This window comes from Convolutriloba macropyga, chromosome 5 (genome assembly GCF_964194025.1).
Source record: "Convolutriloba macropyga chromosome 5, txConMacr16.3, whole genome shotgun sequence".
Taxonomy (NCBI): domain Eukaryota; kingdom Metazoa; phylum Xenacoelomorpha; order Acoela; family Convolutidae; genus Convolutriloba; species Convolutriloba macropyga.
The window spans coordinates 23095445-23111737 of record NC_134472.1 but is presented as its reverse complement, the minus strand read 5'-3'; the positions used below and the strand labels follow the sequence as shown (position 1 = coordinate 23111737).

Here is a 16293-nt window from a genome sequence, read left to right as displayed (position 1 = left end):
GTGTGTGTGTCTATGTGTGTGTGTGTGTGTGTGTGTGTGTGTGTGTGTGGCGAGGTAAGGTAAGCAGGCAGGCAGGCACTACGTGTAGTATACTCCAAACCATAACAAGAGGGGACAAACGTACATAGAAAGAAAGAGAGAGGAGGCAAAAGCGCAAGCCCAAACGTGGCTACGATGCGAGGAGAAGGAACAGTTGCGATTGGATTGGATTGGGGGAAAGAAGAAAGCGGGAGCAATAATTTTTGTTTTTGAGCTGATGACAAATAACGAAAGGCGAAGCAGGTGAATTTTCAATGAATATTTCATTAATGCTCAGGTACTAATACTGTAATAAAAGCGTATAAGCACATGACATGCAACTGCTCACTGCCACTGCTCAGCAACCTACCTCCCTTCCCTACGAATCAGGCTGGGAAGGGCTGCCACAGCCAGGATTGAGGGAGGGGAGGGGGTTAGGGGGAGGGGTTACAGGTACTGGTCTCTATGAGTAGTGTATTACATTGGAGTGTAGGGGGAAAGGAAATATAAACAACAATCAAACACAAACAAGCAGGCTACCACCACCAGCACACAGCAAGGGGAGTTTTACTGCCTGCTGTTGTTCAAAGGGGTTCAATTTAAACACAGCACGCGGCACAGCTCTTTTGAATTCATTTAACTGTTGGGTGAATAAAAAAGGCAGCTGGAAAATCTTCCGGCTCTTAAGTATGCATTAGTGCCCAGTATAGCCTCTCTAGAAATCGAATTAAATCCTCTCTCTTTTTCCTCTGTATCCAGGTTCTGCTGCTCTTTACGCAGGAAACACTCATTCGGGAGAGAGAAGACAATGCATGTGTCAAATTTTAGGTAGTAAACACAAGTACCCGGGGAAGCAATCAGTAAAAACGCTTTTCTCAGAATCTGACATCAATCCCTTTAATTGGCACATCCATTAATGCCACATTTAAATTCATATCCCACTTCACTAGAGGTAAACTTTGTATCCAGTTTCGTGACATTTGATCAAGAATAGGTAAAACATACTATAACATGATGAAAACGAAGTTATACTACTATATTCAAAATTTACCAACATTGTTAACCAAAAACCAGCTCAAACTTTCATATCTATCAGTGAAATTCAGATGTTATGAACACATACCCAAACATAAACGGTTCATCATAAAAAACGTGGACAACAAGTAGTCGACATCATGAGAGCGGAGTCCCATTTTCTTCACAAAAAAGCAATTTCGCCGTACAAGAGATCAGATGTACCAGTTATTTATCCTCCCCAAATGAAAGAAAAAGTTGAAACCTAATGCTCAATTAAAAATCATCTACATAACTTAAGAACATTTATATCTCCCCATGATTCCGCAATTAATATGTAAGATTTAATGAAAGTTATGTAAGTTTATCAATGTTTTTAGCGTGAAAAAACTCACCATCTCAAACACGATAAAAAATTTTATCGTATAAGATCTGGTAAGATATCAATTCAGTTTTTCAAATTATCATCGTATTATTTTAGAAGAAAGTCGTCAGGACTTAACAGTTAACAAGAAATTGTAAGAAATTCATCAGACAAATACACGGCCTTAAAAAATCGTATTGTACAAGATCCTACAAAACAAATGAATGCACACAAAAAATTCTAAGTGAGGTGTTGCTTAAAACGCAGTCAGTGGGAAATCTCACTTTTTTCATAAAATCTACTAAAATTTTGTGCCTGCATATCAACAACAGTGGCATTACAATTAACACAGTACCCGGAAAATTGATTTAAAACTAAATAGACCATGTCCACAATTTATGCCAACGCTACTGCAATCTTGAGAAAACCCATAGGAAGCTTAATTTAAGACCTCAGAAACTATACTATTGAAGATCATTTTCAAAGATAAGCACAGATATTTCCTGAAGATCAGCGCCTGTAGGTACTGGAGGTGACTTGTTTTCAAACTTAGAAAAAAATCTTTCTAATTAAGGTCAAGAGAACAAACAAAAATTGTATTAGTCAGGCAGAATTTTAATTGTGTAATATCTCGTAAGGAAGAAATTTGATAATGCAAGATCTTATAGGGTAAAATTTTTATCTTGTTTTATCTTGTTAAGATCTGACAAAGGGTCTAACAAAGTATTAGTCATGCAATGCACTGTTTGACAAGTGCAGATAAGAGCTACGATATATTTAAGCTAAAACAGTTAGCGGAGTACTTAAAAAAGCTAATATTACGTTAGATCACATCAATCAAAAATGAACATTTTCTTTAGGCAAGCAAAATAATTAGAGGTCTAGCAGTATTTGAAACCACTGCAACAAAATGAACAAGAAAAAAATTATAGCAGTCCCATTGGCAGCAAATAGCTGTCACCAAAACCTCAAATGCAACAATTCGTCACTTCAAATTTTTGCTATTTGAAACTATTTGCTTTCCAAAAACAACTTTCATCGAATTTTTAATCGCCACAGACATAAATGACTATCACAAGCTCTGTTTACTTTTATTGTCCCGACCCACTCTAGTGGGCGAGGAACTATAAGCTCAACTTGGTTTTTGTTCAATTTTCGCCGATCTACACATTCATCCTACGAGTAGTAAGTGGTATCATGTCAGCTTGTCACGAGTAGAATTTCATATTAAAAAGATCTTTTTAAATTTATCTTTTCCTGAAGAGTGACGGAGGATGAAAATTTTGTGAACGTTCGGCTAACTTCCGTTGTTTTGTTCCGTATTTTTAGAAATTTTGCTTATATCTTAAAAAACCTTGCAAAATAGGGATGGAAAATTTTTTATCTTTAAAGGAAAGAGAGTTGGTTAATCGTTTGAACCAACTGTTTTCGCTAAAATTTCGGCTAAATCTCAGAACTTTTTTAAATCTAGCATTTTTTTGAAAAAATTGCATCAAATCGCATATATGGCCCACTTTTACCAATTTTACCTGTAGTAAAAACAAAAACCACTGACACACACTTTGTTCACTCGGAAAAGGGCTATTTCTAACTCCAATTCCTAATAAAGAGTTCTGGAGCTAACATTTTAGAAGTCTTTCGCTAATTTAAAACAATATTTGAAGCAAAAAAGCAGCATTTAATTTTCATTCAAGAATATTGTTCGCCAAGAAAACTGATAAAAAATTGTTTGGGGAAAATTGCGTTTTTTAACAACTACCCAGCGCTACCAAGTTTTGATCGCATTGTTCATTTTTGGACTAAAAAAATATTCGGATTGTACTTTGGGTCTTTCCTTTCAAAAATCTTACATTTTTTCATCTCAATTATAGGCAATCCTGTTACCATCTACAGCTTCAAGTAATAAGTGATACGTCATAGGTTAAAATGAGGTCCAAAACAAACATTGTATTTTATGAGTAAAGCTCATTAATTATATGGCTCCGAAAAAATTATTTCAGCAATTGATGTCTTTTTTGTAGTTTTATGACTGAGTGTTATTCAGCAAACGTCTAATTCTTGAAGTCAGTATCTCAGGAGCTGCCAAAAAACACACTATCTAAAGCTTTAAATTGATACACAATGGTTTTCCTATACTGTATCTCAATAATTATTGAAAACTAAACTGACTTTTGATGTTGACTTTTTCGTCCAATTAGCTAGTTCTGTAACAATTGGAAATATTTTTGCTTCGATAAAAAAGCAGCAATAACAAGACAAAGGTTACAATTCAGGTTAAAACTATTCGGATTACAACTTGGCGCTGTGATTTTTTAAAAACATATACTTTCTTCGTTTTTTGGGTAACAGACAAGAATGATATCAACCCAGCTATTGACAGGTCAAATCTACGTGCAAAGGAAGGCCAATGAACATACATGATAATTTCAACAAAGAACTTATGGATTTTTGGCTTCCAGAACGTTTGCATAAAGCTGTTTGTGATTCGAATAAACTAGAATGTAGCTTTCGTGGCTTTTTCCATTTAAATACTGGTTTTTTGGCGTTGCTGATGCAAATTTTCATAAGTTTTATTTTAAATATTTTCTCAATTTTGAGGTTCTCTTGTGATGTCTTGTCCAATTGTCACCTAAAGGACAAGTCATGTATCACATTAACTGCGTTGGAAGAAGGCGCAATTGACTCTATTGAATACTTTTAGTGAACAGATGAATTTATAGGCTTTGACACCGTATCCGCGTAAAATTGAACTAACTTTTCGATTCTTGACAGCATTTGTTCCTTTCTAGTGGTAAGGAATTTTGAACAATGACCGGTCTCAATGGGTTCCTAAGATTTGAAATGAATACCTTCAAAGATTTCAGTTGATAGCTAATGCTTTTAATTAACTTCGAACTTTGTCTTCAAAAAGTATACACGTATGTTTTGAACTTTCCCTCTTGTTTTTTCTCTAGTTGTTAATTATTCTCAATTAAGATAGATCCATATCTTTTATGGTAAAATGCAAGCCAATTGATTTCCTTTACTTTTTATTTGATGCTATTCTGACCTTCTCTTTAAGTGTTTGGTAAGAAAAAATAGACGATGAGTTTTGTTCTAAGTAAAGCTTTTTGTCTGATTTTGTTGCTTCTCTTGTCGCTTTCTTTCCTTAATGACAGATAGCTTCTGCCATCAAATGAGTTTTTCTTTACTTGTATAGTGTTTCGAGTTTAAAGAGTTTTCTAAATCAATACATCAATTAATTTGAAACAATATACGAGAACAATATACAATAAACAATTCAAACATCTTTGTGAAAACAGTCTCGACAGCCAAAACGTAAAATTACAAATAATTCATGGAAAACAACAAAACTCGTTTCACAGAATTATTTTTAAAGCCCGGGTATAAATTTTTAATGCAAGATTTTAACGGAAAAATTAATTTTCTTAATTATCGTCTTTGGAAGGGCCTGAAGCTTTACAGACTTCCTTAGGTGTTCCAAAATTGAACCTGTCTACTATGATATTATTATAAGACTACTATCGCATTTGTCCTGTTCCTTCGCATAAAAATTACATATCTGTCGTGGTCGATAACACGGGTCAAAGAATTCAATAAGTTGAAGTTTAAATTAAATTTTGAACAGAAAATATACAAAAATTAGCTTGTAGTTATAGTGGTTATCTATGCGAAAATATACAGAGAAAATTTAGATTAGCTAAAAATATTTAACATGATTGGCATGTGAAAAGATCTTAACTCCGAAACCCGGAGGTGACTTTCTATTTTCATCAACATTTCATGAGAATCATATATGGCTTGGGTACAATCGAGTTCATTAGTTGGAGGTCAGTGGATGTTAGAATCAGGTTTCTGTTGGTGGGAGAATTTACTTCTGACATATGATTGATAGGTCAATAAGATAATGATAGCGCCAAAACAAAATTAGAATTGAGTTTAGTTTTGTAGCCATTACTTATCGACACAGCAATAAAGTTCATCAGGTAAGTTCTTCTTTCGTTCTTTGAAACTTTAATAAAACTTCTAAGTTTCTTGATGTTTCATTGAAACCATCACATCCTCCCTCCTTTTATAAGCAAGTTTGTGGGTATAGGTTCTCCAAATCTGTCAGGTTGTTTTCTGTTCCTGGTTGATGTTCGTGAAGGCTCTGAGGTTTCGGGTTGTTGGTGCTCTGCAGATGATGTGGCTGCAGAAGCTTCATCTTGATGTGAAGGTCCTACATCTGTGTTCTGAGGTTGTAGTTCTGATTGAGATATGGTCTCCTCCACTGCTGGTTCAATTTTCACATTGTCCTCGTCTAGTCTCGCAATTTGGTTGTCGCTCACTAGAATAGTCCAAGCTGGGTTTTCAGGCTGTATGAAAGATGTGTTCAGGCCCTTCCTGATGATGAAGGTAGCAGGAACTGTATTTGTCTTTTCGTTGGCCTTGAATAGAATGGGTTCGCACAAGTCGAAATCTGCTATTGCTGGTAGTCTCACTCTGCGTCCCAACAGGAGTTCAACTGGAGTTTTGCTCCTCGTCTTCGAAGTGTTGCGATGTGTCATCAGTGCCCTTTGCAGGAATGCTCCAAATGACACATTAAAGTTGGGACTCCACGCTTGAAGTGCCCGCTTCACTCTCTGCACTGCTCTTTCAGCTAGTCCATTAGCTCTTGGATGATAGACGGGTGATTCTATTTTCTTAATTCCCAGTGATTCACACCACTGTTTAAGGTCACCACTTACAAATTCAGGACCATTATCAGAAACTAAAGTTTTTGGTATTCCGAATCTTGCAAAGATTTGACTAAGATATATTTTAACTGTTTCTGATGTTCTATTTCCCGCGGGGAAGGCTTCTATCCAACCAGAACCCGCGTCAACAATTACTAATATATTGCCTTGGTCCTTAACATAACCCCAGTCCATGTGGAGCCGTTCCCAAACGTCTCTGGCCACGTAGAGACTGTTTTTCCCAGGCTAGGCCTGTTCAATTGACAATTCTTACATTTACTAACAAAGTGTTGAACGTCTTGGGTAATGCCAGGCCACCAAGCTATCATTCTGACTGATGCCTCAGTTGCATTCTTTCCGGGATGTGTCTCATGCGCTTTTGCCAAAACCAAGTGTTGTAGTTTGGGTGGAATGAAAGGAACAACACCTCTGAAGATGATTCCATTATGTAAAGTAAATGCATCTTTCTGTTGTTCGAATCCTTTTTCCGCTTCTGAACATTGTTTCCAATTGCCGCTTTTGATTCGTTTCATTATGTCCTGGAAGAGTCTGTTTGTTCCAAGTTCAGTTTTGATTTCTGCTTGGGTCACCAAATCACTCTGAGCGAAGTAGATGTTATTGATTGCGAAGCACACTCGATCGTTGTCGGTTTCGTCTTCGTCAAAATCCATTCTGCTCAAAGCATCTGCATGGGGTATCTGCTCCCCTGGTGTGTACTTCAACTCATAGTCGAAACCCATTAGAGCTATTGCCCATCTTGTGATTCTCGCTGATGCTGTCTTCGGGATCTCCTCGTCTGGTGCAAAGAGATATTTGAGTGGTTTGTGGTCAGTTTGTAGGGTAAATCGTCTTCCAAGAAGGAATTGCTTCAATCTTGTGACCACAAAGACAATTGCCAGTGCTTCCCGCTCTATGTTCGAGTAGCTTTGCTCCGCTGGAGTCAATTTTCTCGATACATATATGACTGGATGTCCTTCTTGCGAAAGAACCCCGCCAATGGCTTTTTCAGAGGCGTCAGTAGTAACTGTTGCTTCTTTTTGTAGACTATACGGCTGTACTAGTGGGTTAGCACAAAATTCATTTTTTATGTCTTTAGGCTTTTTGTTGCATTTTGCCCCATGAGAAATCGCTATTTCTCATGTTATTTAAGGGTAGCATTTTTGTTGCAAAATCAGGAATCATTCTTCCGTAAAAATTAGCTAGCCCAACAAACGATTCGATTTGTTTATTGTTAGTTGGTGCTTTTGCATTTTTTATTTTTTCAACATCTGGTGCTATTCCCTCCTTTGAAATGGAGTATCCCAAAAAGCTAACGCTATCGACTGGTTTTGAGTTAGATTTTTTCTCATTAATAGTAAAATTTTTCTCACGTAGTCGACTCTTGACTGCAAGCATTCTCTTGTCGAACTGCTCCTTGGTAGTTCCATACACCAACACATCGTCTTGAAAGATCACAACACCTTTGATTCCTTTGAGTGTTGATTCTATACAATTCTGGAAGATTGAAGAAGAGTTTTTCAATCCCTGAGGTAGTCGGCACATCTTGAACAGTCCCTGAGATGTGTTGATTGTGCATATATCTTTTGCTTCTTCGTCAAGTTCAATTTGATAGTAGGCATCTGAGAGGTCAATTTTGCCAAAGTATGAGGCGCCATGTAGGTTATGGAAGATCGTCTCCATGTCTGGTATTGGGTAGTCCTCATCCATGACCTTGCCATTGATGTGCACTTTCAAGTCCACGCAAAGTCTCAGTTCTCCACTCTTCTTTCTCTGCCACACCACTGGAGATGCATTAGTGACTCCTCCTGGCTGTACCGGTTCAAGGATGCCTTGTCTGACCATTTGTTCCAGCTTCTCTGTGACCTTGTCTTGAAGAGGTAGAGGTATTTTTCTGGCTTTGCAGAAAATTGGCTGTGTTCCTGGTATCAACTTCACATGAGCTTTGTAACCCTTCACAGCAGGTAGGTGCGCGGCTGTGATGTTGTTCACGCCGTGCTTGGGTAGAAGGTCTCTACCAAGTAGTCCAAATTCTTTATCAGACTGCACAACTGCAAGTTGTTTTTGAGTGAGCCTGCTTCCGTTCCACTCAACGTCACAAGTAAGTGATCCCAGAAGCGTTAATTGATGACCATCATAAGCTTCGAGATGTCTTATCTTACCATCCAACTGAGGTTTACCAAGCTCAGTCCATATTTTTGATGATATCACTGCTATCTGCACCTGTGTCTACCTGCATTTTTACTTTGCAGTTATTTATTGAGATGTATTCCCATGTCACAGACATGCTAAAGATTTGTTCTTTAGTATAAAACATTCCCATCTCCGATGCTGGAGATGCTTGCTCTGAAGAAACATTTTCTTCTTCGCAAAAATTATTCTGTTTATTGTACTTACCTGAATTTGGTTGGGGTTTGCTTCTACACATTTTTGAGAAGTGGCCCACCTTTTCACAGGTGTTGCATTTCTTACTTAGCGCTGGACAAGGTCTACTAGAGTGTGGCTTACCTCCACACCTAGTGCACATGTTGTTGCTTTTATTAGTCGTAATTTTTTCATTTGGTTTTCGAAAAGTCTTTTTGAAGTTGAACCCAACTTCTTCTTTCACCGTAAAGGGCTTATTACCTGATGAAGAACTTGCAAAAGCCATTGCTTGACTTCTGAACTGTAAGCTCTCGGTCATTTCAGTAACCGACATTGCTGGTTTTGCTTTAATACCGTCTAGTAGTCTAAGTTTTGCTTCAGGGTCCCTCAAACCTGAGATAAACTTTATTTTTACCAACTCCTCTTCGGGGTTGGCCGCTGTTTTCAATTTTTCGAAGTCACAATAACGTGCTTCTTCTCTAAGACGTGCTAGGAAGTCGTCGTCTGACTTCCCTACACCTTGTATAACGGACAGAAATTTAGCCCTTTCTGCCGTTACTACTCTCTCTTTAGGAGAAATATAGTTTTGAATCGCCAATCTGATGTCTTTATACGGAGTGTCTATCAAATTCCTAGGACTCATTAAGCTCCTAAGTTTAATAATTGCATCTTGCCCGCACATACTAAGAAAGAGATTGGTTACCTGTAGGTCCTGTACAGTACCATCGGTGCTGACCTTGTCCTCTTTCTTCTCTGCGCGACATTTCGCCACAAAAGACATAATCCACGCAGTAGCTGATTCTGCATTCTGTAGATCCACAATTTGTCTGTCTGTAGCTGGTCTGGACACCATTGTCGTGGTCGATAACACGGGTCAAAGAATTCAATAAGTTGAATTTTAAATTAAATTTTGAACTGAAAATATACAAAAATTAGCTTGTATTTATAGTGGTTATCTATGCGAAAATATACAGAGAAAATTTAGATTAGCTAAAAATATTTAACATGATTGGCATGTGAAAAGATCTTAACTCCGAATCCCGGAGGTGACTTTCTATTTTCATCAACATTTCATGAGAATCATATATGGCTTGGGTACAATCGAGTTCATTAGTTGGAGGTCAGTGGATGTTAGAATCAGGTTTCTGTTGGTGGGAGAATTTACTTCTGACATATGATTGATAGTTCAATAAGATAATGATAGCGCCAAAACAAAATTAGAATTGAGTTTAGTTTTGTAGCCATTACTTATCGACACAGCAATAAAGTTCGTCAGGTAAGATCTTCTTTCGTTCTTTGAAACTTTAATAAAACTTCTAAGTTTCTTGATGTTTCATTGAAACCATCACAATATCATGGTGAACTTTAGACTTTGAAATTATAACAAGAAATTGGTTTCGAACTTTGCATTACCTAATAAAAAAATCAAATTGTCAGAAGTTGAAAAATATCCATATAAATTCTCTGTTCATTCCATTCTTTCTCGTGTAGACGCATTTATAAGGTTGAGTAGATTTCGTTTTTATTAGCTCATAATACACAGAATCAACACAATATTAAGAACACGATTTCTTGAAAAAAAACTATAGCAGATAAGCTAGGTTGAAACTTTACAACCCAAATCTTCGATCCGATTTGCCCTTCAAGAGAAAGAATCTAGCATGAGTCGACGTATATAAACTTAAGAAACCATCACATTCAATTCTTATCTCGACCAACATTAACTTAAAATGTCTTTTAAATTTCTGTGGGCTCTAATTAACAACGGAAGCTCATTATACGCTAAGTCAAACTAAAACAACTTCAACAAATGCAAACCAAACTATAAACCATTACATTTGAATTCGTTCTCAGTTAGGTACACGCAAATATAGAGATATTCGAGGCACACAAATTCGCCCTCATTTTGCAATACATACAGACATTAGATGTCTCCAGGCTGAGAACTTGTTTATATCGAGCAGACGGTTCGACCATTCAAAGAGAAATAACTAGTCAAATGAAGTTGAAAACTTTGTATGAACTGTGTTCATTTAAAGTAGTCCGTCACTTACGATAAGTTGATAACTTTTCTGCGCAAAACTCAACTAGACTTTACGTAAAATGAGTTTAACTGAGCCTGCCGAGCTGTTTCCTTTTACTTAGGTTGACTATAACCATTTGTGATTGATATTTTTGTTCAAACTCTCCAATTTTATTTGCTGGTTTGGAACTTTGTGCTAGCCCAAAATTGTTCCGTTAGGTCGATCGATATATTTTTGCGTAGAGATACACATTCAATGAAAATCTTATGAATAGATTCTCGCTGAGGCATGCAAATTATCATTTCTTAAAGAAAAATAGCGGCTTTGACAGTTTCGAACTTTCTGACCTTCTTACCCTTTGTATAGGCTGTTGTAGAAATATGCAATATTAGCTATGAAATAACCAATAGATTGAAATAAGGAGGCTCGTTAATGTGCATTTGCACATGATGTTCCGACCCGCGCTCATCTATATTTTTGACTAAAATGTCTTCTGAATTACATTTTTGCGAAGAGATAATCAAAAAAATATGTTAAAAAAATCGTTTAACAACCAAATTAATATTTGAATTAAATAAAGCCATGATTCATTACAACCAGATCTGCCATTGAAAAGACTAAGAGAAAAAACAACCACAACAAAACAGCAAAAACAAAAATTTCGCGTCAAAAACTCAATAACTTAATTTAAAAGCACCTAGTAACAACGTCAAATTACAATCAGACAAAGCCCCAACTACACAAATTTACTTTTTTCTATCTTAACATCAGATGGGATTTTTCCTTAATGAGACTCGGTAACAAGAAGAAATAAGGCGAAATTCCAAAATCAATCAACATCTTTTAAACCAAATAATTTCACAGGTCTTAAAAATAATTAACCTTTAACGAAAAAATTCTTGATAAATTTACTTAAAGTCACAATGAAACCAATAAAACCTGTCCCTGGATAGAGTAAGCCATAGGACCGGACTAAAGATGCAGAAAAACTCAAAAAATAACGAACAACAAATTACAAACATTGCGCAAACACAAATTAGTAAAGCCATTAAAATCATTAGCTATTACCTAAATATTATGTATTTTTATTTCAAATTCTATATAAACTTATTCAAATAAATTATACCGAATGAATAAATAAGTTCAACTGGACCACATTTAAAAATCATTGGGATCTGTTATTACGCAATTGTGCGAAAGGAAGAGAAAAAAAAACAAAAATACACCACTCACATAACTTTTTATGAAAACACATATTGTCCAACAAACAAAACACCAGTTACGTCATAATATCAGTAAACATGTGAATTTTTAGAATACATGGAATGTGTATGGGACCTCTCAATGATGAGAATAAATTACAAATGGACGACAAGAACCACAAAATTTAAAAAAAATTGAAAAATCCTTAAAAATCTATAATATCATAAACTTTAAAACAATTCGTAATAAACTGACTGCGTCGGTTAATATCATTCATTCAATCTACAATTACGAGCTTATGGGACCGTTCAGCATTTTACGGCTACCTAAAGAATAAAAAAAAGCAAAAACAGCAAATTCAAAAAAAAAATTGAGCGAGAAAAGTGTCGCAGCCATTGAAAAATGAACTTTTCAGTAAAAAATTTTCAACTTTCAATTAGTTTTTTAACAGCAAGGCGTTTTCTTTTTAACAATTTGACTCCAATAAATCAGCAAACTTGAAAAAATACATTAAAAACACAAAATTTTTGAGAAAACCCGTAGTATCAACGCCATTAAGTTCAATAGCTTTCAACGGAAGCTAATGAATACGCTAAGTTACGCCTTGACGAGACAACAAGATTGTTTCTCATTCATAAGTCATCAAAAAGACATTACAATAAGTCATTGACTACAAAAATAACAACAAATACAGGCAAAATCCAAAAAGGAAAGTAAAGTTTCGAAGCCAATTTAACCTTCAGTTTTTCTATGAAAACTTTATGAATGAACCATTGAATGTCATCTTTAAGCCAATGCAACTATCAATATTAGCATAATGTGTGAAGACTCCAAATTGAAGCAAAAGTATCAAAAAAAACGTCCAAAAATATAAGCAAGAAATATGAAAACTCGTGCATCGAAGTCATAACACCAATAGTTGGAAGATAAAAGCGCTAACTAGATTAATTTGGGTTGAAGTAGAAAAAAATAGGATCCAGTCATTAATGAGATTGAATTAAATTTCACGCAAATAAGTTAAAGATCGGCTAATTTTCAAAAACAACTTTCGAAAAATTATTTTTAAAGTCTTAACAGCCATTAATTTCAACAGCTTTCAACAGAAAAAAATGCGCTTAAATGGAGCGTATGCCTTGATTGGAGAACAAGGATATTTGTCATGTATAGGTAATCACTAACACCTCACAAAAAATCTTATGACTATGGAAACGAGAACAAATACAAGCAGAAACCAAAAATTCAGTAGAAAAGTGCGACAAGAAAGTGTCGAAGCCATTTCAACTATAAGCTTTTCTCTTAAATTTCTTTCTATGATCCATTGAAAGTCTTCTCAAGTCTTCTTCTCCAAGCTAATGGAAGATATCAAATTCAGATGAGACATCAAATGTCATAAGATTTCAAGTGGAACCAATAATAAAATATCCAAAGTTTTAAAATTTTTTTGAAATCTTGTGGCCTCGAAGTCATATAACCAAAAAGTAGACAATAAAACAGTTAAACAAAAAATTTGGTTGCAGTAGCGAGGACGGGGGCCCTGTCATTACTGAGACTGACTTACAATTCACGAAAATATGTTTATTATCGGTTAATGTTTAAAAAAAATTCTCGAAAAATCATTTTTTAAGTCTTAACAGTCATTAGCTTCCCACTGAAAGCTCTAGATAGGTGACCTTAATGCTCATTACGCAACCTATTCCACTGTTAGTCTACGAGACAATGCCATAGGACTCCAAAAACTTAATAAAACTTCAAAAAGAAAATCAGAATTACATTTAAAATTACGAAAACTCAAGAGTCAAAGCCAAAAAAAACGAGCGATTCCTTGAAAACATTTTTTTTGTTCATTGAGCTTCAAAAAGTGTTCGGTAAAGCAAATAAAACAATCCAGCCATTACGGAAAAAAATATTAGCAAACTGGGTTTTAAACACAACTAGACTACAGGACGTTCAAAAAATAATCCCACAACTAGCCTTTTGAAAGTTAGCTAAAAAGTGGATCAAAAAATAGGAAAAAACAGAAAAAAATAAGATCAATTCTGCACTAATATAACTCTATTAAATAACGGCTTCCCGAGTGTCATTTGTTTGTGATACATCTCCAAAAATCTCCGTTAGTATTCTTCGAACATTCGTATTTCACACCAAAGAGAACCTTACAAAAGATACAAAATCCGCATATTTAGCATTCAGTATTGCATGCAGAGGAACACGTAAATTATCGTAGCAGTCTCATGTTAAATAGCGGCTTCCACCGATTTGAAATACAACCGAGCAAATGTTTTCCTATAAAAACCAGTCCAGATATCAATTCAAGTACCCCAGCACGATTTAACAGTCAATTTAAATAAATGTGGATACTTTTACAGTTAACACTCTAACACATTTGATGCCACAACAAAACACGTTGCACGTTCAACAGAAAATCATTACGCAACTAGCGAATTAAATTTTTAGCTAAAAATCATTCCACGCTTATAGTAATCAGAATCAATAGGAACAATTCTACAAAAATAAATTTCTAAACAACGGCTACCCCAGCGCCATTGACATGTGGTACCTCTCCGTAAATCTCAGTTAGTATTCTTCGGATATTTTTTGATTTCCAACCGAAAAGAGAAATTTACAGAACATAGCCGGCAAATTCCCGGAAAATAACCGCGATAGACGCTTGTCAAAAACTCAAAACTAACACTCAAGAATTAGGGCATATAAGTTTGACACTACTTAGATGCACACTATTGACCTTTAACAACTAGTAAATGCTCTTAAAAATTAAAGTTCCATAAGTGAGTTCAGAAGTCATTTTTTTGAGTGATATAAGTCATGCAATTGACCTAAAAGCAGAAATGACGCCACGCACACAAATTTTAACTGCACAGCAGCAGAAGTTACTGAAGTCATTGAAAAAGTCAATTCCAAGAAGTCAGGTCGTAAGAATCATCGATGGAGACGACGAATTAAAAAAACAGCAGGACAAGTCCTGAAATACAATTCAGTGAATTGAAATAATTTATGACCTGACAATCATTAATTCCGTTTTCAAAGGCATATGAGAGTTGTTAAGCAGATTAAGTAATAAAACAACACCAGAACAACAAAAACAAGCAAGACCAAAAATTCAACTTTTATTTTTTGAAAAGACAGGAGCAACATCAAAAAACAATTGCTATGAACACCAACTGTCAATTATATTCCTTTATTTCGCAGTAGCAACCTGTCATTAAATGTTGATGAGTCCTCTCACTAATAATATCAAAAACTAAGACAAAAATAACCAAAAATCGCAAAAAAACTGGCTGAAACTTCTTGAAAACCCTAAGTATAAAAGTTACAGAACGCAACAGCTACTGAAGGATACAATTACATCAATTATTTCAATCCTCAATGACCACCGTTGAGACCTGTCATCAATGAGCTTAAGAAATAAGACAGCAATAAGTACAACAAATACTAGCAAAACTAAAAAAATCAAAGATTGAAAAAAAAACGAACTAACGTATAAGTCAGTCACAAAAAGCAATAGCTAACATCTGAAATGATTTTCGTCAAGTGAAGCCTTGCTAACAACCAAGGAGATCTGTCCCTAAGGAGACTATGTTAAGACAAAATTGAAAACAAAACTCGCAAAACTAAACAAAATGGTTGTTTTGATTGAAAACAATTTGTGTCAGAGTCATAGAAAGCACTAGCTTTTAACAAAAATAAATAAATCGATAAACTTAACTTTAAAATTAGAGCAAAACAAATCTGCTGTAGGATACAATTCAGCTGCTGCAGGATACAATTACATCAATTATTTGAGTCCTCAATGATGACCATTGAGAATTGTCATCAATCAGATTAAGTGCTAAGACAGCAAAAAGTAAAAGAAATACAAACAAATCTGAAAAAAAATCACTAAGATTTTATTTTAAAAAAAACGAACAAGCGGATATGTCACAAAAAGCAATAGCTATGAGCAGAAATTAATTGCTTTAAATGAAACCTATTGGAACCAATGAGACCTGTCGATAATAAGACAAAGTCAGGACGACAAAGTTGAAAAGAAAAACTCGCAAAACTCAAAAACATCGATAATTGTGATTGGAAACAATTAGTGTTAAACTCATAGAAAGCACTAGCTTTGAACAAAAACAATTAAACCAATAAACTTAACCCCTATTAACAGCATCAGAGATCGGTCCGCAATGAGATTCAAAGATAAGACATCAAAAAGTACAATAAATACTTGCAGAACTGAAAAATTCCCTGAAAATTTTTGAGAAAAAGCAGTGTCAAAGTTATGAAAACTATTAGTTATTAAATCGAGCCATTAATTAGGTTATTTTATGCCTCATTAGAAACCAATCAAACCTGTCATTGATGGTACTAAGTGATAAGACAACAGATATTTTAAAAAACGGCAAAATCTAAAAATTACAAACATTTTATGACAACAAATAGTGTCAAAGTCATAAAATGTTTTAGCTGCCCCTTAAGAATTCAAGCAAAGCAAATCGGCACAATTGGAACACATCTGTACCGTTTTTAAAAGCACTGAAGGAGAGGAAACTCTAAAAACAAGTCAAATTGACGCACCTGAAAAAAATCCATC

The 16293-nt window shown here is 35.2% G+C and overlaps 2 protein-coding genes across 3 annotated transcripts in view; both read right to left on the bottom strand.

The window, feature by feature from the left end:
- Window positions 1–16293, bottom strand: part of LOC142339245 (T-complex protein 1 subunit theta-like) — a 300794-nt gene that overhangs the window by 98037 nt on the left and 186464 nt on the right. The window lies entirely within an intron of this gene.
- Window positions 1–16293, bottom strand: part of LOC142339246 (uncharacterized) — a 33907-nt gene that overhangs the window by 12713 nt on the left and 4901 nt on the right. The gene's annotated exons all lie outside the window — the stretch shown is intronic.